Raw genomic sequence first — 27,608 nt, 5'->3', positions numbered from 1 at the left:
AAAATGAATACTTTTTAAAATGACAACATGGAGAATGACAAGAGATTATTCTGCTATTGATAGGTACAGCCACAGGGTGTCATTCTAGGAATACAGATTAGCCTATCTAGAAAAAATCATCTGGCAGCAGATATAAAAAACTATCACATTCAGCATATTAAATAAAAATATGTAAACTCAATGTTTCAGGAAAGCATAAACACATATTTTCTTAGAAATATTTTTAACTTCGATTTTTACAATGAATATAAAAAATTGTCAACTTATATTTCTGGAGTTTAATCAACCTTTGTAAACAGACTCAGCCAAAGACTCTAAGAATAATGTTAGCAGCATCATATATACTAAAATCACAATGATAGAGAACAAATTAACCTGGCCCTTTCTAAAAGATGACATGCAAATTTGTGAAGCATTCTAGATTTTTAGAGCTTAATTCTTATGTATATTTTAAAAGAAGACGTTGTTTGTTTTATTTTACATTTTTAAGGCTTCACTCCAATACAGAACTTTGTATATTAAATTAGTTGCCTGTGCTGATTAAAAATTTTGTGGTTCACAAAAAATAAGAAAAGAATAGAGTTAAATTCTTTTATAATCTATAAGTTATGGGAAAAATTAAGTTAGGTGGTTTAAACTGGATACATAAAATCAGTTTTCTTTACAAGTATGATTATATTTATTTTATTTATTCCTTTTATTGCAGTAGTTTCACCACTGAAATAAATCCACATAAGGTTGATGTAGTAGTTAGTTTGTGATGAATCTCAAACCTTTAATCTTAGTAATGTCAATACATATGATAAAACTACATATATTCTCATTCAAATCAGTTTAAAGTTGGTACAATATAGCCCCCATAACATGCACAAACACACATATACATGTACACACACATACACAGTATTATTTTTGTTTGTTTTTGGGGCGCACTCGGCAGTGCTCTGAGGTTACTCCTGGCTCTGTGCTCAGAAATCGCTCCTGGCAGGCTTGGGGGACCATATGGGATGCCCGGGATTGAACCCGGATCGATTCTGGGTGGGTCGCATGCAAGACAAATGCCCTACCACTGTGCTATCTCTCTGGCACAAATGCATTCTTCATTACTTGGTCTTGAACCATTGTAGAGAAACATTGCAAGAAAAATTGATCCCTTGTGGTCAATCAAACAGTAACAGTTTAGGATTAACATTAATGATATTAATTGAAACTTTGAATATTCCTTAACTTGTCACTGGGAATGCTGGCAATTTAAGCCTTAAATTCTCTCATGCCTTATTAAATTGCCTGCCCTGGAGATGACTATGTGTAGAAAAAAAAGATGAACATTTTATTTATTTATTAACAATATATTTTAAGATAGTTTGCCACAACGGACAAAAAGCCAGATATAATCATTATTCTGTTTGGTGACTCTGGTGGGTGTGAAAGACATGAATCAAAGAACCACACAAGACAGAATGTTCAAAATGCTTTAAGTGCTAGGAAAAAGTATATGAGAGTGTTACAAGCACTCCACTAATGGAACATTTTACCGACTCACAGAGATCAGAAGAGAAAATCCTGTGTAAGCCAGAGCAGAGGATGATCAATGAGTAATAGTTAACCAGTCAAACAGAGGTCAGATTTGAAGCCATTGTCAGGAAGACAGAGTGGAACTGAGGAAGTCTGGTTTGTGGTGCATTGGTAATGCAGACACATAGTGCAAGAAAGTTGAGGTGGAATTCAGTAAATTGTGTCAGGGATTTCATCTTTCATCTCTGGGCTTCCTCCTAAGGGCAAGTGGAAGCTGATGAAAGATTCTAAGCAAGAGCAAAACTAAAGAGGGGATGATTGCAAAAGCCGACTTGCACTTTGAGAAAGGTCGCTCTGACCTGTGAATACAACAGCAATTTTAGTGGACAGATTGGCTGCAGGAGAAATAGTTAGAAACTACATGATGGAAGTGGAGTTAGAGAAGTAAACACTGAAAACTGAAAAGGAAAGGATAGTTTGAAATAACTAGTTTCTCTCTAGCGGTGCTATGTCTTTGATTTTATTTCCTTAATGAATGGTCAGTGAAATACCTTTTTATAAAATAAGTTGGTTCAAGAGACTAAATTTTTAATGACCACATGATGATTATCACATGATGATCCTGTACTTTAGTAACTGACCAAATGTTTAGTTGAAGATCACCACACATACACCTCCAAAAGATATTTATAACTTTAGCTTTTTATAAAAGGAATATGTTGGGCCTAAATTTCCAAAATTTATACTCTTTTCCAATATATTTTTCTTTCCTTATAAAATTTGCTCCAAAAAGTCTCATTTTATTGACACTTAATCAATTATCAAAACAACATAATATCTTCACCTATTCAGTAGCTAGTTCTAGAATTTATTTACATCCATTTTCAGGGCTACTATAGTTGTACAATATTTCTAAAATATTTGTAGGAGAGCTAGACTTTCTGTATATCACAACTCTTTATATTTACTTAATGAAATAAAGTAATGCTACAACTCAAACTATATCCTATTAAAACCTTCCATATCCTCACAGTTTTTAATTTTCTCAGAATTTTAGCAACTAAATTAAAGACACCTAGAATTCTTTATCTTCTCTGTAAATTTGCAATTATAGGATTATAAAGAAACTAATTAAATTTGAAATTCACCAGGGTAAATTAATTTTTAGTATAAATATATCTCTTAATGCTTGGAACCTGAGGATTTTTACTATACTTAGCAAAGAATACCTTGCAGATAAACTTTAATTTTAAGTAAATTAACCAGAGATTGGAGAACTATCTCTAGCAGGTCAGTTAAACATAATCCCAAGAAATCTATAGAATCTATAGATTCTTTTTATAAAAGAATGGAAATAAAGTTGATGTGGTGGTAGAAGCATGGTCACAGAGTAACTGGTAGAGAAGTGGATGATGTTGTACTATTGAATTTAAAGATAGATTATGGGCCATGAGCCAAGGAATGTAGTCAGCTAGTAGAATCTGGAAAATACCAAAGAATGAATCTCCACTAAAGCCTTAAGAAATAATATATAGCTCTTCTAGTATGTTAATTTTAAGGCTAAAGTTAAATTTCTTATTATTTCTGGTGTGTAGAGCATTAATATATATTGTTTATTGTGTTTAGATTACTAGAGTCAGAGCCATTTGTTAAATAGCCATAGGTGCCCAATACAGTGACTATATCCAAATAACTTCAGGTTTCCATGAATATCAATGTTTTTCTTCCAGTACAAGTAAAAGCAATGTAGAATTATATTATATTATTTATTTTTATTATTTGATCACTATGTGATTGCCTATTTAAAGATAGCCAACATGTGAAAATAGACCTTCTGAAAAGAGCACAATGGCAAAATATAAATGGACTTCTAATTTAAAGCAACTACAATTTGATAAAGCAATCAATTTTCATTTTCTACCAATTAATGTTATCCAATGTAAAGTATATTAAAATAATAAAAATTAGTTTGTTTCAGAATATATAACTTTAATATTTATAAATACTTTTCATGCTCATAAATATTAATGCATGTCAAATAGTTATTTTGAACTTATATCAGACATTAAAAATCAAATACCTAAATATTTAACACTTTTCATATAAATGTGTTTAGTTTCTAAATATATAAACTCAAATTTGAATATTCTAGTTCTAAAAGTGTTTGAATATATTCTTTTTTCATGCATTTTCATTATTTTTAAAGCAGTTTCAGAGAAGAAAGATTGCATACAACTTAACCATACTTTTGTATTCCTAATAAAATAGATAAATGACATGTTACAAAGAGCCATAATTATAGGGGGCTTCTGAACATGTATTTGAAATTCTAGTAGATTACTCTTAAAATTGCCCAGTGGTTGTTGATTTTGCATTATATGTTGGGTTTAATATCTTTTCAAACAAAACCTAGTTAGTTACCAACCATATCTTATTTTATATGAACAAGTATGTATTTGTTAGTTTATATACTTTAGAATGCTGAAATTAAAAAGAAAACTTTTTTAAAACTATTAATCATTTTTGTTTCAATTTTGACTGTATTTTATAAATTTCATATTGGTTTTAAATATTTTCACACAATCATATGTTTTAAATTATAAAAACTTAAATATGTCCTAGGATATTTATTTGTTAATGGATAAGGTAATTTTTTTGTTTGTTTGTTTTTTGGGGCCATACCCATTTGATGCTCAGGGATTACTCCTGGCTAAGAGCTCAGAAATTGCCCCTGGCTTGGGGGGACCATATGAGATGCCGGGGGATCGAACCGCGGTCCTTCTTTGGCTAGTGCTTGCAAGGCAAACACCTTACCTCTAGCTCTACCTCACCAGCCCCTAAGGTAATTTTTAAATAATATCAATTGATATCTTATAAATCTATCATTGATTTGTATCCTATATCAAGCATTAGTAGAAAGAACAGCAAATTATTCTGGTAGTGCTCTGATGAAACACATAAACATTAAAATCAACCTAAAAGTAAATTTATCTTTAAACTTATAAAATATCTGTGACTTTAGAAAATAAATATATGTTTCTTTTCGATAATACCTCAATAATATCCTGACTTAATATTTGTCACAATAGCTCAATAATAGTGTTAAGTAATTTAATGGATATAATTTAAGCTATTTTTTTTTATTGTGACCAATGTGAACTACAAGTCTTTGACAGTTATATTTAAGGTACATAAGACAGTAAATTAGGACCATTCTCACCACCAGTTTTTCTGCCCCTGTTCCCAGTATGTATCTCATATCTCCCCCTTTTCTACCCTGGACTGCTAGTGTAACGGGTCCCCTTTGTCTATAACTTGTAGTAGGTTGGGTATCTTGATTCCGTTATCATTGGCTTTGAGTTAGATATTTAGGTCTGATCATTTTTTATTTCCACTCTATATTTATGCAACTATTTGCTTCTGGTACTATACACCACCCCCACTCAAATTGTGAGGCAGAACAAGATGATTCAAGGTTTTTGGTTCTGTTGAAGGAGGAAACCTGGGAGAAGTTCATCTAGGAGCTATCAATATTAATTTAAAAGAAGAAAAGAAAAGAAAAGGCCAAACAAGCAATAAGCAACTATTATACAACAGCACAAGAAAGAAAGAAAAGAAAGGGAAAGGGAGGAAAGAAGGCTGGTGTGTTAAAGTTATTACTTATTTTTCTTGCATAGGCATAGTATTGGGGAAACTGAAAAGGGTCTAAGAGATACAGGGTTTCTCCCCACCTTGAAGCATACTGTCATAAGAACACTACAGGCTCTGGACATGCTCATTATAGAATCCCAAGGTCTTTTTATAGTGCCAGGAAATGTTCTGCTCAGTTGTTTTTGACAAAATCAGTCTTTTGTAATTAAATATCTTGATGTTTGCATAAGTCAAAGGATGAAGTCTAGGATAGAATCTTTCTTTGTGGTTCTAGAAGTTCTGCTGTCATGCTCGCTGTATTAAGCTATTATTTTTAAATAAAACATTATTTACATTATCTGTATCATTCAGGTGCTGTTATATAATGTATATAACAAAAAGTTCTCAAAATCACAATGGTTTTGTTTATTGTTCTATTGTAATCACTTTTGGATTTGCCTATTTTTACTGGACAGTAATCTTACATCTGTTTAGTATCCAAGCCTGTTCTGTACTTATTTGTTTTACACACACATACATCTTTTTATTACACTTAAATATGTTAAGTAGTTGTATAAATACTAATTAGAGAAGAAACGGCAAATGATGTGAAAGATTACTGTTAATATAATATTTAACATTATATTTATTTACAAACAAAATAATAATCAAAAAACAAAAAGCTTTTCCTAAAATCTTCTAGAGAACTTTATAAATAATATGTGCTCGCTTTGGCAGCACATATACTAAAACTGGAACAACACAGAGAAGATTAGCATGGCCTCTGTTCAAGAATGACACGCAAATTTGAGAACATTATAAAAAATAGAAAATTATCCCTTTAGTAAAATCAAGGTATTTATGGTAAATTATAAATTATACTAGTGATTTAAAGAAAGTAGCTTACTGTTCTAAGTGATTGCTTTGTTAATAATAATAAATTTATGTATTGGTTCATAGTAAAATACATTTGAAGACTTTTGAAGTATAAAACTACTGAAAATATCTGATGTTTACTAGGACAGAGTAAAGCTTGAAATAATTTTAGAGAGGATAATCAAACTTTTTTAAACTATCTTATGCACTTGATGTTAGCTAAGAAATACAGGCTTGACAATCTAACCAAGTGAAAATAATTTCTACAAAATTAGTGTTGTTTAGAATTAGCTGATATCACTTCCTTTATATATTACAATTTTTTTACCCCTGAATATAAGCATACAGGAAAAACAAGTATATTTTTCTATTATTTATGAATTGTCCATATTTCTAGGTTTTTCTAATTTTCAAATTCATATAATGCTTGAGGATCACATAATGCAAGGAATTGAGCCTAGGACCTCATTATATGCTAGGTTAAGTTCTATGGCACTGATCCATATGTCCAGCTTTAAAAAATGCCTTTCTCCCCAGATTTCAGGGCCACACCCCAAATTTTTATTTACAACAATGTTAAAAATTGAGTTTCAGGCATACAATTTCCCAGTGCCAACAGGGTGTCAGTGTCCCTCACCCAGTGCCTCTATATCCCCTCCTACCTATCCCATATGCTTGTAAACTCAGTTCTGTAATCAACACCCAGGGTCTACAAGCATTGGCTATTTGCTAGTTCCTTGCTATGTTTCTTTGTATTCCAATATGTTAGAGAAGTTTCTGTATTAGTATATCTCACTCTGAATACTTAGCCTGACATCTTCTAATTCAATCTACATAGAAGAGAATTGTATTATTTCTTTGCTTCTTTTTTGGGGGGAGGGGCATAACTGGCAATGTTCAGGGCTTACTCATAAGTTTGTTCTGAGATCCCTTTTGATTGTACTTTGGGGGAACATTTGCTGTACCAGGGATCAAACCTGGGTCATTCAAGGCAAGCATCTTAACAATGGTACTACCATCTAACCATATTTTATCCATCTTTATAATTGATTATATACTATTGTCTTGTGTCTTGATACAAGTTTTTCTTTATATTTTTGTTTTATCCAAGCATCTTTTCTTGGGTACTTGGATTATTTCTAAATCTGAAAGACTATGAGCAGTGCTACTCTAAAATGTAGGAGTGTAAGGTTTGTTCCTCAAGCCTGTGTTCTTCTTTGAACAAGTAATGCCTTTGTTTTTCTCTGGATTTGGGGGTTGTATTGTTTGTTTGTTTGTTTTTTGCTGCCTATTTCCATTGTATAACAGCTACCTGGTTTGTTTTAATACCTCTCATTTTTTTTCTCTCTTTAACACCTACTTGGTTTTTCTCTCTTTAATACCTACTTGGATATTTCTCTCCCCTAACATTTTTCTAAATAAATTTTAATAAAAACTATCTTTAAAAAGTAGTATAATGTAAATGTTGTGTTTGAGTCAAACTATACTAACATAATTATAGATACATATTGTTAATATTGTGTTTTGATTAAAATTTATATACCTTCGCTTATTCACTAATGAATATTTTGCTGCTATGGCAATGTATATTTCAATCACAGATTCTCTTTCTATGATCTTGTACCTATATTTTTATTTTAAATTATAACAAGAATTTAAGGTAATCATGTGACATGAATATTATTCCTCAATATTTCCCCAATAGATTTCTGGTTTACTTAGCTACTCTTAAATGATGAGTTTTTAGTTTTTTATTACAATATTTATTGTAGTTTTTTGCTTAGCAGTAAATCTCTATGCAAGTAATCTAACTTCCCAAGGTCATTTTTATTTTAAGTATAATTTAATTCAATATTATATGTACTAAGAAAATATATTTAAACTTCATGTAGGTTTTATAATTTTTCAGGCCCTAAGAACTGTGATTTACATCGTATATTCTTTCTTCTTATATGCAAGTGTATTATCACACTTTATTGAGTTTCTGCTGAAACAACTGTCCATGGAAAAGAAAAGCTTTATTCTTAGCGTACATATATGACTTCATATAACTATGTCTTTTTATTTACTATCCCTTCTATCACTTAATACTGCCTGACACTTTTTTTGTAATTATTTCTGCTTAGGTTCTTTCTGTTTTTGGAGTTTAGTTATATTTTTTGTTTGCTTGTTTAGTTTTTTTCTTGTTTTTGTTCTTGTTTTTTTTGTTTTTTGTTTTTTGTTTTTTGTTTTTGTTTTTGTTTTTGCCACCACATCATGGGTGCTCAGGCAGTTGTCCCAAATCTGTGCTCAGAACTCACTCTTGGCAGACTTGTGGAAATCATATGGGATGCCACAGGTTGTTGGCATGCAAGGCAAACACCCTACCTACTGTGCTATCACTCCAGGTCCCCTGTAGGGATTCTACTTGTGAGTGTAGGGGGCAATATGGGTTGCTAAGTTTTAAACCAGGGTCATCTTTGTGAAAGTATTTGCCTGCTTGCTGTACTATCTCTCAATTCCCCTTAGTTTGTATGCTTTATGGTGTTCTCCTATTCTAGATGTGAAGCTCTGTGGGTACTAGCTCTATAACTTTTTCCTACTGTATCACAGTTCCTATAAAAATATTCACTGATTCACAGTAGGTAATCTAAAGTATCTGCTGATTATCAAAAACAAACTTTAAAATAACTAAGCTACTAAAATTGGAGAAAACCAAAATAAAATGAGTAGATTTTGGACAGAATGAACAGAGGAATTTTAATGGTGGTGGGATGATACTGAAAGTATAGTGAGAATAATGAGTATTATGCAAATAATATGCTGGTTCCTATAATCCTATAAATGTAGAAACTACTAAGCTAATATAAATCAAGTAAAATAGAAATTCTTAGGTCATTGCATGCAATAATGTTGAGCCCACATTTCTCTTGAGTAATAGTACTCAAATGAGATGCTTTAAATTAATGCAAGGAATTCAGAATTTCATCCATCACTCATTTTAATCAATTAATGGATTCTTTCCTTTCATCACTTGTCCCTAGGATGGCACTTGAGTTCTGGTTTAAAAAGGATGAACTCGCACGTCATCACAGCATTAGGGGATATATTTAATTTTACACAGTTACATAGGCACTCAATAAAATAAAAATATTCCTATCACAGTTAACCTGAATTTTTTTGTCCTTAGAAACTTCTGCTGATGCTGGAGTTTGCATTGCATTGACTAACTAAATCATCTGACATTTAAAATAGGCACACGTCATTCATACATACCTATTAAATATGTTTGTAGATATAAATGCTAAATGAATGTTAAGCAAAATAAAATGTAAACAAAGAAAGAATATAAAGAAGAAATAACTATTTCTTGTCTTAATTTGGCTTTGACAATATTCTGTTTGGAAGGGGTTCAAAAAAGTGTTGAGGAGTTCCTAGGACCCCCATTAGTGATTCTCAGTCAACTATGCCTCTGTACATGCTACTTTAGTCTTGTTCTACCAGGGGCTACTAAGGCCATTAGAGAGTGCTGCATTTGAGGTTCACACCCATAGACACTTAAGAAGGTGCTGTAATGACTCAGTATAGCTTGCAATATATGCACATTTTACCCCTCAAGATGATAGAACTACTGTGCCTTCCCAATATATGTCAAATTTCTTCATAATGCATTATATCATAATGATATTATACTACCACCTATAAAGTACAAAAAACTTCAATAATATTGTATTACTGATTGATATTATGTGCCATTTCAATTAAGAAAATGCTTAATACTTAAGACTTGTTAAACATTTTAATCCATCTTCAATGATATATGGAGGCATCAGGAAAGGCAATAAGAAGATCTTGATGGTATTATCAGTCTAATGAATATTCATAAGTCATATCACTGACCTATTTAAAGGTTCAGAATGCTTGGAATCAGGATGTTTAGAAGAAAATTTCTGTATAGATTGGCATAATGCACAGTTTTATAGAGCATTTATTTTTCTCTCTTCTGTTAAAATAACTAGATAATAAATTTATGCAATGGCATGTGTCCTATGACATAGCTCAAGAAATCCTGAATATTTTTAGTAGTATTGAAATTATGTTCTAAAAAAATACATTTAATCTCTGCATAAAGCAAATTTGAGTAATGATAAGAATTCTTAAATAAAAATATCTTAAATAATAAAAAAGAATTCTTTCTTTATCTTTGCATTCCTATTATTACAATAAAAATTTTACTGAGGTTAATTAATGGATTTCATTAGAAAAATAAAGACATTATGCAAAAATGAAAATGATAAACACACACAAGTAGTACTGAAAGTCTCTAAACATTCACAACTAAATGTCTCTGGCAAGTCAATGTGACCCTATAGTGAAAATTTATTTATTTCACCTTAATAGCTATCTCGAAAGTTTGCAAACTTTATTTGTCCAAGCATCTACTTTCAGAAGAAAAAAAATGTCATAGTACCCTCTTGGAAATTTATTTCATAATTCATCAAACAGAATACCATTTTGGATCTCCCCAACACACCAACACTCACCCCAGCAGGGTGATATCTTCCACTTTGGAAAAACTGCTCTACTTCTATCCCAAAAGCTTATTAAAATGTATTTTCATCTGCTGAATCAACCGATCTCACAGGCACCCTAAAATCTTGGTGGAATGCTTAATCATGAGGAATGGTTTATTCATCTGGGAATTCATCAGCCCTTGTTCTAATTACATTATACTCAATGAGAACTCAGATTCTATAAGAAAGAAATGCTGAGTTCTTTTAAGTTCAGTGAGGACATATAATTTTTAAAAAATAATGGTTTCTAAATTACTGACCTCTATTTTATCTTTTTATAATTTTCTGGGGACAAGAATGATAGACTGATTCCATTTCCTTCCTTTCTCTTCACTTTCTCTCCTCCCTTTTCTCTTTCCCCCCTTACTACCTGCCTTTCCTCCTCCTACCTTCCCTCCTCCTTCCTTCCATCCTTTCTACTTTCCTCCTTCCTTTCTTCCCTCTCTCCTTTCTTTCTTCTCTCTTTTCTTCCTTTGTTCCTTCCTTCCTTCCTTCCTTCCTTCCTTCCTTCCTTCCTTCCTTCCTTCCTTCCTTCCTTCCTTCCTTCCTTCTCTTGTTTCCTTCCTCTCTTCCTTTCCAGAGAATATACATATAGACCATCTGCCTTACCATTAAGATTTTATTTAAATAACCTGTATCTGGGACTGGCACATAAGACATTTCCATTAAATATATGGAAGAAAGAGATGGGGGAAAGTAGTAAAAACAGTAGAAAAAAAGATTAATAAAAATATTCTTTCATGCCAATAATTTCAATAATTTAGCCCAGGAAAGGTAAATACATAAGTGAGTGACAGTTTGCAATAAAAATGTTAGTATGGTGTAGTATGGAAACTGAATTTCTGTGTAAGTTATATATTCTTGGAGGTTGAACTATAATGCTATATACCAGTAAGCTTTGCAATACTATAAATTATGTTTCTTTGATAACAATTCAAAATATAAAAAGTCCTTCATTAGACATGCCAATGTATATTTGGTAAAAAAAAATTTAGCTTTCAGATAGAATACAATCCCCAAACCTAAAGGTAATATTTTAAGAAATGTATTAAGCTAAGAGAAGGGTTGTGTTTATTTTTGGTACTTACTTCTGGCTCTTTCTTAGGGAACACTCTAGTACACATCATTCTAGCCTCTGAAGTCTTTTATTTTAAAAAATGTCAATATTAACACTTCTAGAAGAGCATGCTCTTATTGCAATAACAAAACATATTTGTATTTCCGCTAAAAGTATTATTCATTATTTGACATCTTTATATATATATATATATCTTATGCAGAAATTTTAAATATTTATACAGTCTGCTATTTTTAAACTCATTATTCAACAAAAACACTGAGTAAGAGAACAAATATATGTACCAAAATGATAACACTCAATAATTTTTACCATGTTAAGATGAATTAGTTGTCACCTAGACTTAGATTTGTCAATGTACATGTGTGTGCAAAGAAAATGATACAAAGAGGGAAGAAAGCATAACAAAAGGTGATACTAACAACTGTGATAAAAAAGAAAAGAAACACAGTTGTAAAATTGAGGAACTGAGAAATATCTAACTTCCTCTGTTGATGGGGTTTTTGGGAAAAGGTTGTGATGAATATAAGACCACTATAATATTCTAGGTTACACCAAGTACTTCTATTTGTTATATGACTCTCTACAAAATTTCCCTATTATAATGCCCCTCTTCTATAACTTTTACTTTATTGAATATCTTTGAAAATTCAAAGTTCACAAATACATTTTTGCAAAGATTAAAGAAACAAACTCATAGAACCAGATTTACAGCCATAAATTGAATAACATATTTTCTTGGAGCCTACATTGATTGCTTCAAAAATGACTCCATAATAATTTGTTTCAAAAACCAAGAGTTTGGCTGACCTGAACTGACCCAGTTATGTTTTTCCTGGCCATCTCTTCAAAGACTATTGGTTGCCTTGTATTAGGGCTAGTTTAAACATTATTCTTCCTCATCAGCCACACATTTTAGTTTTCTTTCATTTCCAAGTGCTGCTTAAGGTTAGAGATTTTAGTCATAAAGCATAAGTTTTGTCTTTATAGACTGATTATTTCTATTTCTTTGAAAATCAGTTGCACTATAAGGTTTTTAAGTCAGCCAAATTTTCAAAATTTAAAACATCCATATTCAATCAGCATGTGCATTTTATTGTGCCCTAAATTTCTTCTAGTTTCAAATATCCTTCTTTACTTTAACACTATTCCAGGTCTTAATAAAATGGCAGTGATACTAGAAGGATGTTCACAGGTAAAGCAATTCAGTCCAGTCAGAAAATCAAAAATATTAGCCAAATATCAGTGACAAAGTACTTGATATAGCAAGAGTTAAATTTTGTGAAAGATTCAATGAACAAAATTAATTATATTTCCAAATTTTCAGTAGTATGACAGTTTTCAACTTAATTGATTCTCATTAATTTTAGTGTTATAATATTTTTCCCTGTAGTTCAAGAATGTTGGAACTTACAATCTCCTAAGATCTAATCACAGTTTCAAGTAACTGAGTATTCAATAATTTCAAAGTGACATTTGTGGTTATTTATTTATTTATTTTTGATTTTTGAGCCACACCTGGTGACACTCAGAGGTTATTCCTAGCTATACACTCAAAAACAGCTCTTGGCTTGGGGAACCATATGGGATGCTGGGGGATCGAATACAGTCCATCCTATGTCAGTCATAGGCAAGGAAAATGCCCTACCACTGCGCCACCGCTCCAGCCCCTATTTATTTATTTTTATATAATATCTCTATTTAAGCACCATGATTACATACATGTTTGAAGTAGAGTTTCAGTTATAAAATATTTACTGTGCCTGGGCAGGAGGGAAAAAACAAATACAAAAAGCACAAAATCTTGGTTATTTTTTATATAAATATATATTACCTTTATTTATTATTGTTATTATTATTTTTGATTTATTTATCTATTTTGGTCGATTTTTCTGTTTGGGTGCGATTATTGAAAGTGTTGTCCCCAATTATATTTATTTTTTTTTCTTTCTTCCTTTCTTCTCTTTCGTTATGTGCTATACCATGTTTCTTAATTCGAGACCATGGTGTGATTTTTATTTGTTTGTTTTAGTTTTTGTTTTTGTTTTTTTTGTTTTTTTTGTTTTTTTGTTTTTTGTTGTTGGATTGTTTGTTTTGTCTGTTCTTTGAGGTGCTTATCGATATAGCTGGAGCCCTCAATTCATGGGAGGACTGCCCTGGTTTGTCTCTAAGGAAGCGAGATTGGGGAACAGGTGACTGGGCTGCTAGAGCAGTTCACATGATCTGTGGTGGTTATTCATTGAAAATGTACCTCATTGTATCTGCTTTTGCTTTTCTTGGGCAGCCCTGTCAGCCAACCCACCAGCTGTTAAGCAGTTTACAAGTAAATGCAATTTTTTTTTGTTGTGGGGTTTTGGTTTTTTTATATTTTATATTATATTTTGTTTAAAGTCCTATGAATGTATATGTGTGATTAAAATGGCTTTTTCTGTTTGAAAAAAAAATAAAAACCATTACAAAAAATATTAAAAAAATAAAAAAAAATAAATAAAAAGAACATCCTCCTTCAGCAGTGCAACCTTCCCACTACCCAATCCACCCAATAACAATTAATTATAATTTTAGATAAAATTTGTAGTCACATACTTTAGAAGAATCTGTGAAACAGTTTGTAGTTAGATGCTACAGCTCTTACAGAGGAATCAAAAGCACTTAGCTCAATTAAATATGGGTCAGAGTTAAACAGACTAAGTATCAGTTAATATGATTAAAGACTAAAGAATTACAAAGATATTTTCATTTATATATGGAATACTAATTACTGAAGGAAATATGCTGTCAAGAAACTAAAGTACTAAGTCCTAGTCTTTGAAAACCATCCATTAATAGAGGGAAAAGAATGAAAGTAGAGTGGGAGGAACAAGTAAAGGAGTCATTTTGCTGGTGGGATGAGCTCTGAAATTATGATGATGGAAATTGGGGCAATTACTAAATACTCTTAGCTTTCAAAATTATCCTCTTCTCATTTTACTAGTAGTTTTTAACTTTCTTCCATTAAATTGTATTTATATTTGCATTTTGCTTCTGAATTTTGCAACTGATCTGTTCATCTTTTTAGTGTAGTTATCCACATTATCTAAATCACAGATGTAATTTCTTATGCTCTATTCTCCCTTAAGGCACAATTAGACTTCTCACAAATTGACATATCCATATGTATATTCTGAATTCCAGATTAAAATACATAATATTTTATATAATGTCTTCTATTCCTTATCTTAAAATATTTTCACATATGTCCAAACCAGATTCACGTTCCCTCCATCATTGCCCCTTTCAAAGTATCACCTAAGAATCCCTGCACTTGATGAATAGCAACACCAACAGTTCAAACATGAATGAATCCTTGAAATAATGATTTATTTGTTAATGACTATATTTCACAGAATAAACCACCCTTCATCAATACTCAAATTAAATTCCCATTATTATTCATCTATAGTTTTTTCTAATTCAACCTTCAAGCAGGTCTACCTAAATCCCACTCAATATTACTCAATTATAATTTTTCTCCAGATATGTAAAGGATTTTTATTTTTTATCATTACAAAATAACACCAGGCTAAGAGTTAAAAACCATTCTACTTTGTTGTCTCATAAATATCCTGGGGTAGAAGCCTAGTCAATGATGGTTCAACTTTCTTCCCTGGTCTGACATTACATTTAATAGTAGTCAAGAACCTGGGAAGCCAAAAGTTTCGCAAAACTGAGACCAATATATCAATATGACTGCATCCAATTTGGGAGAATAAAGAAGAATCTGAAATACTTACTGAAGTTATTGACTAATTCAGCCCTATGGTTAAAAGACTGGGTCTGGGGTCAGAGCAGTAATACAGTATGTAGGCACTTGTCTTGTGCAAACCCAGCCTAAGTTTTATCCCCAAGAGCATCCAGGATGATCCTTGAGCACAGAGTCGGGAGTAATCCCTGATAACTGCTGAGTGTGGTTCAAAACAAAACAAAGCAAAATAAAAACAAAAATATTGGAGTCACAGTGTTTCTTGTTTCAGTGTACCAAGCATACCTTTAGCTTATAAAGATTGTCTTTGAAGACTCATGGAATTTGAGTGAACTGGGTTATTATAAAAGTCAGACTTTCTATATGTAGGCTGATAATTTAAAATTTTATCTCAAAGACTTTTTGACATCTTATATACTGTATTCAAAAATTTTAAATATTAGGTTCTAAAATATTGGATTCTTTCAAGGCAGTTCTATCTACCCACAGTTGTCTATGCCATCTATTTGCCCCTGGTTTAACCAAAAGTTTCCTTAACACAGACAACACAGCCTGCAATATATGCTATAAATATTCCAGGCTTGAACAATACTACCTTCTACTTCTTTTCTTATTGCAGCTCTAACAGCCTTCCTCATAGTCCTCTTATTTCATATGCTTTCCCTCTCTATAAGGACATTTTTGTTAAGCTCTGTTCATATATTTCTGCCATTTTGTTTTCAGGTACAATCTATTATTTTTTTAAATTTACCTGAGACAGAACTCTTGACTAGACCAAATGCAATTTGTAGCCGTGTATTATTAAATTAACTTTTAAGAATCTGTCTCAACCATGAGCCTATTTTATTCTGCGATTATTTATTGAAACTATTTTAGGCAATAGGACAAAGCAAGGGGTGTGTCAACCACCAACTTTTCCCTGCCTAGAAGGATGCCTGCCATCTTACAGTTGCCCAGCAAACTGTCCTTCAGTAAAACCTGTGTGTTAAAAAAAATAAAATAAATAAAATAAATTTAAAAAATGTTGGTGGAGAAGGTCTAAATGGTTGGAGCATATGTCATTATAGATCACAGTTTAAGTGATACTGTGATATACCTATCCAGAGGCAATAGATTAAGTTAAGGTCTAATAAAATTCATTCATCTTTAAAACATTGGCCATCTGTATTCATAATAGTTCATTTAATTATCACTCACTTTGTGTTCATTGTATAGGTTCCTGGGGGGATTTTGTTGAACTACTAGAGTCACACAAGTTTTCATGATTTTTCCTGGAAGTGCATATCTTACAATCCATATATTATTGTCCCTGCCTAACTTCACAGGAGCAAAGATATGCAACTCTATCATTTTCCTATGAAGTAAAAAGAATATGTATATTTGTAAGACAGTATCATTAACTAAATCAAACTATTTGGGGACATTGTACCTATATTCAATCATTATATAATTTTATGAAGTATTCAATATATTTATATTTTCCTTTAATATGGGTCGTTTTTTTTTTTTTAGTTTATTTCCTAATACTATTTCTTCTAGTACTAGGTCAAAGTAATAGGACAAATGCTTGTACAGTTTTGTCTCTAATGTTATAATATATATAATATATATTATATATAAGATATATATATATAAGATACAGAAAGTTATTATTACATATTATATATAACATAATAACTTTCTGTATCTTATTCTCCTGAGACTCTTGTTATATTTCTTGGTATTCTCATTCTTCACACTGGTTAACCAATCAAGTTTCTACCAGGGGTCCTCAAACTTTTTAAACAGGGGGCCAGTTCACTGTCCCTCAGACCATTGGAGAGTCTGACTATGATAAAAAACAAAACTTATGAACGAATTGTTATGCACACTGCATATATCTTATTTTGCAATGAAGAAACAAAACAGATACAAATACAATATGTGGCCCGTGGGCCATAGTTTGAGGACCACTGTATCTAGACAAATGAAAAAGAAGTCTCATTATTCTAGTTTATAGTTCTACAAGCATCACTGTTTAGAAATATCATAACTTTATATTGAAAAAATAAAGTTATTTTATGTGAAAAATACTTTGAGATATCAAAATAATTTAGAAATCTGTCATGTTTTATTTGGATACCAATTTGCAAATAATAGCAAATATATACTACAGAAATTATAATATAACATTCAATGTAATATAACTAGTTCTACATGATCAAATATACACAGTGAATAAATATTTCTGTATTTATATTATTATATATGTATATTTTAATATAATTTTATTTTGATTGTAGTGGCTTACATATTGTTGACAATAATATTTTAGGTACATATCAACATAATATCAGGGGGATTCCCATCATCGAATTATCCTCCTTACACCTCCGTTCCCATCCTCCCTCCCATATCCTCCTCCCTCACCCCTGGGGATGCTAGAATACATGGTCCCCTCTGCCTAGTTTACTACTTAGTGGTCCTACACCTGTTTTGGTCTTGGTACCTCCCTTGTTTCCTCCTCTAAATGGGAGGCAGTACGAGATAGTTCCAGTTATGTGGTTTTATTTGAAGAAGAGAAAAGTGATAAACTGGGGTAAAAATCAAATACGCCAAAAATGGGCAGAGTCCTTCTAGAGGCTCTCATCATTGGTTTGAGAGGCGAATGGGGAAAAAGAAGATGAAACACTTCAACAGTACAAAAAGAAGTGTCAAATAAAATAACCAGTGAGCACTCCAACAATAAAGATAAGCACCACATAAAAGCCATGGTCTTGAGATAAAAAAAAACATGGCAGTGCACCTAAGAAAAAGAAAAGAAGAAAATAAGTAAATAAATATAAATGGAGATAACAACTTCAATAACCATACCAAAACGAAGAAATTGACAAAACCTAAATAGAATAAAAAGAAAAAAATTGTTTTGTGCTTTTTTTTTTCCCCCTCCTGCACAGGCACAGTAAATATTGGGGTCATTCGAAAAGGAATTCCCTTCGCCTAAGAGGAACAGGGTTTCTCCATCCTTGGAGTATATTGTCATGGGATTAACTATAGACTCCGTTCAGGTTCATTTACTCTCCCCTTGGTGCTTTCGTGGTGTTTGGAAGACTTCTACTTCATCCTGGGTGATAAAATCAGATCTCTGTATCTAGAGATCTCGGTATCTGCACAGGTCAAGGGGTGGAACTTGTGATGAAGCCTTTCTTCGTGGTTCTAGAAGTTCTGTTCCCTCAGTGTCATTTTAATCCGTCTTCTGTGTTTGATGGTCTTGATCTTTGCACTGATCTTAGGATGGAGCCTATGATAGCGTCTTTCGTTGTGTTTCCAGAAGACACATTCCATTGCAATTGTCTCAGATGGATCTTTGGAACTGGAGCTCATGGTTGTTGTGCAGGTTGTAGCTCAAACCCTAGACTAGGGCTTTTTTATTGGTCCCAGGATACATACAGTCTGGTCATGGTTCTATCAGCCAGTCATCTGTAAATCGCGATCTTGGCTTTTGGACTGACCAAAGGGTGACAAGTCTTCTGATTTTGTCTTAATGTCAGCCGGAGGGGTAGGATAACCTGCTCTTAGGTCAAGTTGTTTCCATTTTTCTCGTTGTCAGGATATCTTATTAGAGCTGGCACTTGTTGGTGTCCGAACAGTATTGAGGGTGTCCCGGATAGGATTTTTTTCCTGTAGCTGTCGTGAAGAACTGTGTCATTTCTATGTGTGGGACCCAAGGTTCAAGGCTGGATGGATGGTGTCTAATTACCTGGGGTCTAAATTGGGTCAACGTGACACATTTTCAAGGTGGGAAATGTCCCTGTATTGTAAACAAGTATGAGTTCTTATCCCTATTAGCTAAGAGCTCATTTTTATATGTGATATTTCCCTTTTTTTAGTGTGTCTTTGCAGAGGGAAATGGTGCTACATTATATTGCCAGTGCATTTGGGGGTGGAAAAAGAAGAAAACAGAAACAGGTCACACACCCATAAAAGATAAAAATAGAAACAAAAATGTATGTGCATATATATACATATATATATGAAACAAAGATTTAAAATACAATAACAAAGTAATTAAAGGAACAAAATGATGCAAGAGACTATCTTACACTTGGGGGAAAGCAGGTAAAGAGGTAATGCAATACAGGTCTTATACTTATATGGAACTATAGGTTTCCCCATTGTCTTTTGAGATTTTCTTGTGGGGTGTGGGTTCCTGGGCACCTTTTCATTCCACACCCTGACCTTCTTGAGATTGCCAAAAGCTTTGTGGCAGGGAGGTCTTGAGAAGAGTTCTTGCTTTGGGGATACTTTTAGAGCTAAGTCTGGTTTCAAGTTTCAGTCCCGGTTAGGAAGAGTTAGTAAGGAGGGCCATGCAGCATAAGTCATCAGGGGAGTTGGTTGCCTTTTCTTGCCGGGGTCGAGGTGTGTGTTTAACTTGGTGTCCCTTCCTTGAGTGCTGGGTACTGGTTTGTTGGGGTAGGAGGTCAGTCTTGATGTCTAATAGATTAAGAACTGAGGGTGAAGAGTTTTAATAAAGGGAGAAATCTGGATGGGATTGAGGGGTGAAAGGATAGTCGGATTTCCAAAGAGAGGAAAGGGGAAAGTATATGTAAGGGGCAGGAAAGAAGAGAAGAGAAAATGCATTAAAAAGAAAAAGAGAAGAAGAAAGAAAGAAGAAAAAGAAAAAAAAAAGAAAGTAGCGAGAAGAGAGGAGAAAAGGGCAAGGGAATGCTAGTTTGCTTGAATGTGTTCAATGAGTAGGGCCTGTAGGTCTGTAGGTCACAGTTGCTGCTTCTGGCTGGTCACGTGCTTCAAGTCCTAAAAGAAGGATAGCCTGGAGATAAAGTGTATGTCAAAGAGTTTTCTCAGGACATTCTCATAGTGCAAGCTGGGTATGGTATCTCGTGTGACTGTGCCCCGAGATACCATCTTAATTTATCCACCCTTTGTATCCAAGAACGCGTGTGGACAGAAGAGCTGAGAGGTTATTTTAAATATAGTAAGATCAAGGCATTAAAACATATTAGTATGAGATGTTTTTGTTAGAGTCAGTGATTTCCCATGGTATTCTTTACCTATAATCCTGTATAAGATCCCTAAGGGATTATTATGGCCTTTGTAGTAGAAGGCTGATTACATAACTGTTCTCTCTATGCTTCTGTTTCTGCTGTTGCTGGTTTCTTTGTGGTATAATGCGTATTCAAGTGTTTGTGTTCTTCTTTCATGTGTTTTGGGCACTGCTCGCCAGTGTATGTTGACTGTTAGAGTGTTTGGAGTTTCTACCCTGTTAAATTCTGTTATTTGATTGTTGAGTATTAACAGTATATGAGGTGTATGTTCTAGGTGCTTCAGAATAGTGCTATCATTCTGTGTTTATCTTTTGCCTTCTGACTTACTTTGTTTAACATAATATGTTCTAGGTCCATCCACGTTGCTGCAAAGTCCATGATTGTATCATTTCTGACTGCCATGTAGTATCCCATTGTGTATAGATAACACATCTTAATAATCCACTCGACTATTGTTGGACATCAAGGTTGGTTCCAAGATTTGGCTATTATACTGAATGCTGCGATAAATAGTGGGGTGCACACATACTTTGGATTGAATATCCTTCCGACTTGGGGGTAGATACCTAGAAGAGCAATTGCTGGATCAAATGGCAGCTCAATTCTGAGTTCCTTGAGCACTCTCCAGACTGTTCTCCATCTCTATGGACTAGCATCTCTATGGACTGGTATTCCCACCAGCAGTGGATGAAAGTGCCTCTCATCCCCGCCAACAGAGGCTATTCCCATTATTTTTGATGTGAGCCATTCTCACTGGTGTAAGGTGGTACCTCATTGCTGCTTTGATTTGGATTTCTCTGATGATGAGTGAAGGTGAGCATGTTTTCATGTATTTGTTGGCCATCTTTAGGACTTCCTCTGAGAAGTGTCTATTCATTTTGTCTTCCCATTTTTATGGCTTTATTTGGTTTTGGAGGGCTCAGCTTTCTGAGTGTTTTGTATATTCTTGATATCAGCCCTTTATGTCATATGTTGAGTGAAAATATTTTTCCCAGTTAATTAACTGTCTTCTTGTGTTATGTAGGGTTTCTTTTGCCATGCAGAAGCTTTTTAGTTTGATGTAGTCCCATTTGTTTATGTTTGACACTAAAGTTCTTGCCATTGGTGCTTCATCCTCGAAGACCTTTTTGATATATAGGTATTTGAGTGTTCTACCTATTTTATTATCTATACGTTTTATAGAGTAGGGTCTAATTTCGAGGTCTTTGATCCATTTTGAGTTGATTTTTGTATAAAGAGTGAGGTATGGGTCAATTTTGAATTTCTTACATGTGGTTTTCCCGTTGTACCAACACCTTTTGTTGAAAATACTTTCTTTGTTCCATTTCAAGTTCTTGGTTATTTTGTCAAATATTAGCTGACTGTATATCTGGGGGTTTATGTCTGGAAATTCTGTTCTAACCCACTGGTCTGTGGCTCTGTTCTTGTACCAGTACCATGCTGTTTTGATCACTATGGCTTTATAGTATAGCTTCAGTTTAGGTAGCGAAATGCCACCCAGCTTCTTGTTTTTTAGTATGTGTTTGCCTATCCTGGGTCTTTTGTGGTTCCAGGTGAATTTTATGATTGATTGTTCTAATTCTTTAAATAATGATGTCTGAATTTGGATTGGGATTGCATTGAATCTATATAGTAGTTTTGGTAGGAGAGTCATTTTGATTATTTTAATTCTACCTACCCATGAGCATGGGATGTTCTTCCATTTTCTTAGATCCTCTTCCATTTCTTTCTGGAGTGTTTTGAAGTTTCCCTGGTATAGGTCCTTCACTTCCCTTGTAAGGTTCATTTCTAGGTACTTGATATTTTTTGATACTATTTTAAATGGATTTGTATGTTTGATCTCTCTCTCCTCAACTTCATTATTTGTGTAGAGAAACTCTACTGTCTTTTGTGTATTGACTTTGTAACCAGCCACTTTGCTGTATTGGTTAATTGTTTCTAGGAGTTCTACTGTGGACTTTTTAGGTTTTCGATGTATATCATCATATCATCTGCAAAAAGAGATAGTTTGAGTTCCTCTTTCCCAATTTGGATTCCTGTGATTCCCATCTCTTGTTGGATTGCTATTGCTAGGACTTCTAAGATTATATTGAATAAGAGTGGAGAGAGTAGACAACCTTGCCTAGTTCCTGAGTTTAGTGAAATGCTTCTAGTTTTTTGCCATTAAGGATATGTTGGCTGTGGGCTTTTCATAGATAGCTGTAACTATTTTGAGGAAGTCTCCCTCTAACCCTATTTTGCTGAGTGTTTTCAACATGAAAGGGTGTTGGATTTTGTCAAACACCTTCTCTGCATCGACTGATATGATCATGTGGTTTTTGTCTTTCTTGTTGTTGATGTGATGTATGATGTTGATTGATATGCGTATGTTGAACCAACCTTGCATTCCTGGGATGAAACCCACTTGGTCATGATGTATGATCTTTTTGATAAAGTGCTGGATTTGGTTTGCTAAAATTGTGTGTAGAATCTTTGCATCTATGTTCATTAGTCAGATTGGTCTGTAATTTTCTTTCTTGGTGGTGTCTTTGCCATCTTTGGGAATGAGTATGATTTTAGCCTCATAAAAGGAGTTGGGGATGATTCCTGGTTTTTTGATGGTTTGGAAGAGCCTGTGGTAAAGTGGTAGTAAGTCTTCTCGGAATGTTCAATAGAATTCACCTGTAAATCCATCTGTGCCTGACCTTTTGTTCTTATGGAGTTTCTTAATTACATCTTCAATTTCCTCTGAAGTGATTGGTCTGTTTAGGCTTTCTAGGTCTTCCTTATCCAGTCTCAGAAGATGGTATTTTTCCAGGAATCTGTCGATTTCTACTGGATTCTCTAGTCTAACTGAGTATAGTTGTTCATAATATTATCTCATGATATGTTGTATTTTGGGGGGTTCTGTTGTAATCTCTCCCCTTTCATTTGTGATCCTACTGATTTGGGTGTTTTCCCTCTTTTTTTTTGGTGAGTTTTGCTAGTGGTTTGTCTATCTTGTTTATTTTTTCAAAAAACCAACTCCTGGTCTCATTGATTTTTGTATTGTATTCTTAGTTTCTATGTTGTTTATTTCTGCTCTGGTTTTTATTTCTTGTTTCTGGTTGTGGTTGGATGTCTTTGCTGCTGTTGTTCCAGTTCCTTAAGGTGATCCTTTAAACTGTTGGTTTTGTCATTTTCCTGTTTCTTGACATAGGCCTGTATTGCTATGAGTTTCCCCCTAATTATTGCTTTTGCTGTGTCCCACAGATTTTGACAGGTTGTCTTTTCATTATCATTTGCTCAAGGAATCTTTTTATTTCTTCCTTGATTTGGTCTTTGAGCCAGCTGTTGTTGAGCAGCATGTTGTTTAATCTCTAGGTATTAGTTTTTCTCCATTACTTCTTCTTGTAGTCAATTTTGACGTCTGTTGCATAGTGATCTGATAAGGTGCTTCTAATGATCCCTACATTTGTGATCTTCTATAGGTTAGATTTGTATCCTAGGACATGGTCAATTCTGGAGAAGGTTCCATGTGGGCTTGAGAAGAATATGTATTCTGTTTTCTGGGGATGGAGTGTCCTATAAAAGTCTATTAGCCCTAGATCTTCTAGTTTTTAATTTAGTGCTCTTATTTCTTTGCTGTTTTTCTGTTTGGTGGTGATAGTGGAGTATTGAGATCTCCTACAATTATTAAATTTTCCTTCATGTGTTTCTCCAGGTTTGTAAGCAGTTGCTTCACATATTTTGCTGGCTCTACATTTGGTGCATAAATATTGATCAGGGTTAGCATTTCTTGATTTAGTGTTCCCCTGATCAGTAAATAGTGTCCCTCTTTGTCCCTGATCACTTTTTTGACGTTGAATGAAATTTGGTCTAATATAAGAATGGCTGTCCCTGCTCTTTTATGTTTTCTATTAGCCTGAATAATTAATTCCCATCCTTTTATTCTGAGCCTGTTCTTGTCCTGTAGTTGTAGATGTGTTTCTTACAGGCAGCAGAAGTCTGGTTTATGTTTTCTAATCCAGTTCTCTACTATGTGTCTCTTAATGGGAGAGTTTAGCCTGTTAACATTTAGGGAGATTATTGACAGAAAGGACTGTTGCGTAGTTGTGTTGCGTAGGGTGATTGTTGTTACAATCGGGGGTTTGGTTTGTGTAATTCGTCTCTGAGTAGGTCATTTAGGAGTGGTTTTGTTTGCACAAATAATGCAATCTCATTTTTGTTTGAGAATTTTTTTATTCTGCCCTCCCATATGAATGAGAATTTTGTTGAATATTTGACCCTAGGTTGTAAGTTTCTTTCATTCAGGCATTTAAATACGACATTCCACTGTCTTCTTGCTTTAATTATTTCAAATGGGAGATCTGGTTTGATTCTTATGTCCCTTCCTTTGTATTTGAGGGTTTTTTTCCCTCCCTTATTGCTTTAAGGAGATCATCTTTCTCTTTGTTTTATGCCATTTGGATTACTATATATCTTGGTGTTGGTTTGTTAGGGTCCATTTTATTAGAGACTCTCTTCACTTCCTGGATTTGCACTGAATCTTCTTTCCAGAGGGTGGGAAAGTTTTCTGGTAATATATGCCTGACTACTTGTTCTTCCCCTTTTCCTATTTCCTTCCCTTCTGATATACCCACAATTCTTAGGTTATTTCTTTTGTCCTTGTTCATTAGATACTGGACTTTTCCTTCCAGTGCTTTGCCTTTTATTTCCTTGCTGGTTTCTTGGTCGTTTTTTGATTGCAGTTTTCTTTCGAGTTCTTCAATGTGCATCTCCAACTGTGTGATCCTGTTCATATGGCTTGTTACATTGTCTTTTAGCTCCTTTATTTTCCTTTGTATGGAATCTCTCATATTCGTTGACAGTTCTTCTTTAATTTGGCTGATTTATTCCTCCATGGATTTCTTATATTCGGTGGCTATTGTTTCCTTCATTTTCTTAATCAAGGCTTTCTAGGAATATCAAACAAATGTTTTTAATAAATAAGCAGACACCTTTGTAGCAAAAATCTGCTCTCATGAGCCTCTGATTAATGACATCATTAATGAGCATCATTGTATGTGGCACAGATTCAGTGCTACACCACTTAGTATTTTGCCTTTAAAAAGGAGAATTTTCTCCCAATGCCTTCAAGCGCATTTATTCTATTTTTGCATATCTAATAATAATTATGATTGTTATGAGAATAAGTCAGTGTCCAAAACATGGGCTCCATGACAGAGGTCTAGCATGTAAGGTATTTTCAACTTTTGCTTACAGAAATAAAAAATGATGCACCAATATTAACACAGAGAAATACTCATCACCCATAGACTCATAATTCTGCCTGAAGGATGTTTATTTAACATTAAAATTGTAATAGAAAATGTTTATTTTAAATTTATTTAGTGAGTCACATTCTACTGCTCTAAATTTCTGATGCATTTCCTTTAATACATTTGATTTATATTACCCCCTATAAAATTTACATAGTAAATCCAGAAGTACACTATGAGTCATTCAAATATCTCATTTCTCTGGTTTTGGGGAAAAGGAAGGAAGCAGTAATTACTAATATATCAACATACAATTATATATTTTATATAAAATAATAAGAACAGTATATATTGCAGGCATCTCCCAGTAAGTAGTTCTCAGGAAATTTTCATTTATTAATATTTTGGTTTAGTTACACTTGGCTGTACTAATATTTTCTACTGTTTCCAACTGAGGGATCATTTCTACTGGGTTCAGATAACCATAAGGGTTGATGGGAATCAAACTCAGGTCAGTAATGTGTAAGATGAATATGATATTAACTATTATATCTCGCTGGTTCACCACTGGAAACTTTTCAGATGTTCTTATATTAAAGCTAAGCATTGTCTTTAGCAAGGAACTTAGCATACTAAATTTTTCATTCTATGGAATGGGAAAATTACAAAAATTTGTTTCATTGATATTTTTAAGAACTATCTCACATGTAAATTTTATAGGAAACAAATTTTAATTATAAACAACAAGAGCATGGAGAGATATTTCTTTAATATGGATCACCTCATATAAAAAAGTTTTCTAATCTTTGTAAAATATTATTATTGCTTTCAAATAACAGAAATAACCAATCATCTTAAAAGAGTGAGAATAGCCAAATCAAAGGTGCAATTTTCAGCCTTTACCCTCTCTAAAGTCAAGCTCTTTAGCTTGACATTTTTAAATTGCAGAAAAAGACATTCTCAAAATGCCTTTCAAAAGTAACTCAATACTATAAAAATCATATCATAAAAAGAATCAAAACTTTTCAAATAAGAATTAAAGTATTTATGAAATCAATTACTTTTAAGACTTCAAAGTGCTTCTCTTTCTGATTTCATCTCAGTGGACCTAAAATATTAATATCTGTATCCTAATTTTCCTCCCTGTCTTTCTTTCCCAAGAGGTCTCACACTAACATTGATAATTACTTTGTAGTACGGTTGGGTTGTAAAATCTTCGTCTAATTTAAATGACTTCTTAAAATTGTAAAATTCAAATGGAAATACTCAAATTAAAATAGATGAAATTAAATTAGAAAAGAACTATGAGTAAGGCATTTGTTTTGCATGCACTGACCTAGGACTGACCGCAGTTCAATCTTCAGGCATTCCATATGGTCCCCCAAGCCAGGAGCAATTTCTGAGTACATAGCTAGAAGTGACCCCTGAGCGTCATCATGTGTGGCCTAAAAATTAGAAAACAAAAGAAGAAAAGGAAAGAACTATGAGGTCACTATAGTGAAGTATTATTCAAGCTTTTCTTTTCTATATATATTTTGTGTATATGTGAGTTAAAAGTCTCCATAGCTCGATTTTAAGCATAGTGACAGTGAGGTAGGCCATTCCCACCCCCAGTGTCATCCTCTCTCCATCAAATTTCTCAGCTATACATCTCATACCTCCACCCTTAAACCACGAACCTACCAGTGTAACAAGTCCATTTTAAATTTAGATTGTTACCATTTCGGTCTCTTGATTCTATTTTTGTTGATTTTGGCTTGTGTATTTAGTTCAGACATTTTTTTTCCTCCACCAATGCATCTGAGACCACGTTGCCCAGGGCCCCATCTTCTCCTTCTGTCACTTTCTCTCCCTCTCTCTCTATTTCTCTCCCTGTTCCTCCCTCTCTATCTCCCTCTCTCTTGTCTCAATTTGTATAAAAATGCAAAAGTCTGAGGTAAAACAAAGTAA

At 33.3% G+C, this 27,608-nt stretch overlaps 1 long non-coding RNA gene and 2 other non-coding genes across 3 annotated transcripts in view; all 3 read left to right on the top strand.

Moving 5' to 3' along the window:
• Positions 1-323: 323 nt before the first annotated feature.
• LOC126004920 (U6 spliceosomal RNA) lies at positions 324-427 on the top strand. The gene has a single exon (XR_007494132.1). It is a non-coding gene; the product is annotated as a U6 spliceosomal RNA (small nuclear RNA).
• Positions 428-5,867: 5,440 nt separating this feature from the next.
• On the top strand, positions 5,868-5,974 carry LOC126004768 (U6 spliceosomal RNA). The gene has a single exon (XR_007494024.1). It is a non-coding gene; the product is annotated as a U6 spliceosomal RNA (small nuclear RNA).
• An 11,881-nt stretch (positions 5,975-17,855) lies between these two features.
• LOC126003447 (uncharacterized) overlaps positions 17,856-27,608 on the top strand; it is a 160,481-nt gene continuing 150,728 nt past the window's right edge. Inside the window, exon 1 of the long non-coding RNA XR_007493789.1 lies at positions 17,856-17,913. This is a non-coding gene — a long non-coding RNA (uncharacterized LOC126003447). The remainder of the gene's footprint in view (positions 17,914-27,608) is intronic.

The sequence above is a fragment of the Suncus etruscus genome, chromosome 3 (assembly GCF_024139225.1).
Source record: "Suncus etruscus isolate mSunEtr1 chromosome 3, mSunEtr1.pri.cur, whole genome shotgun sequence".
NCBI classification, from domain to species: Eukaryota; Metazoa; Chordata; class Mammalia; order Eulipotyphla; family Soricidae; genus Suncus; species Suncus etruscus.
Note: the sequence above shows the minus strand (reverse complement) of the source record. Positions and strands in the feature narration are given on the sequence as shown.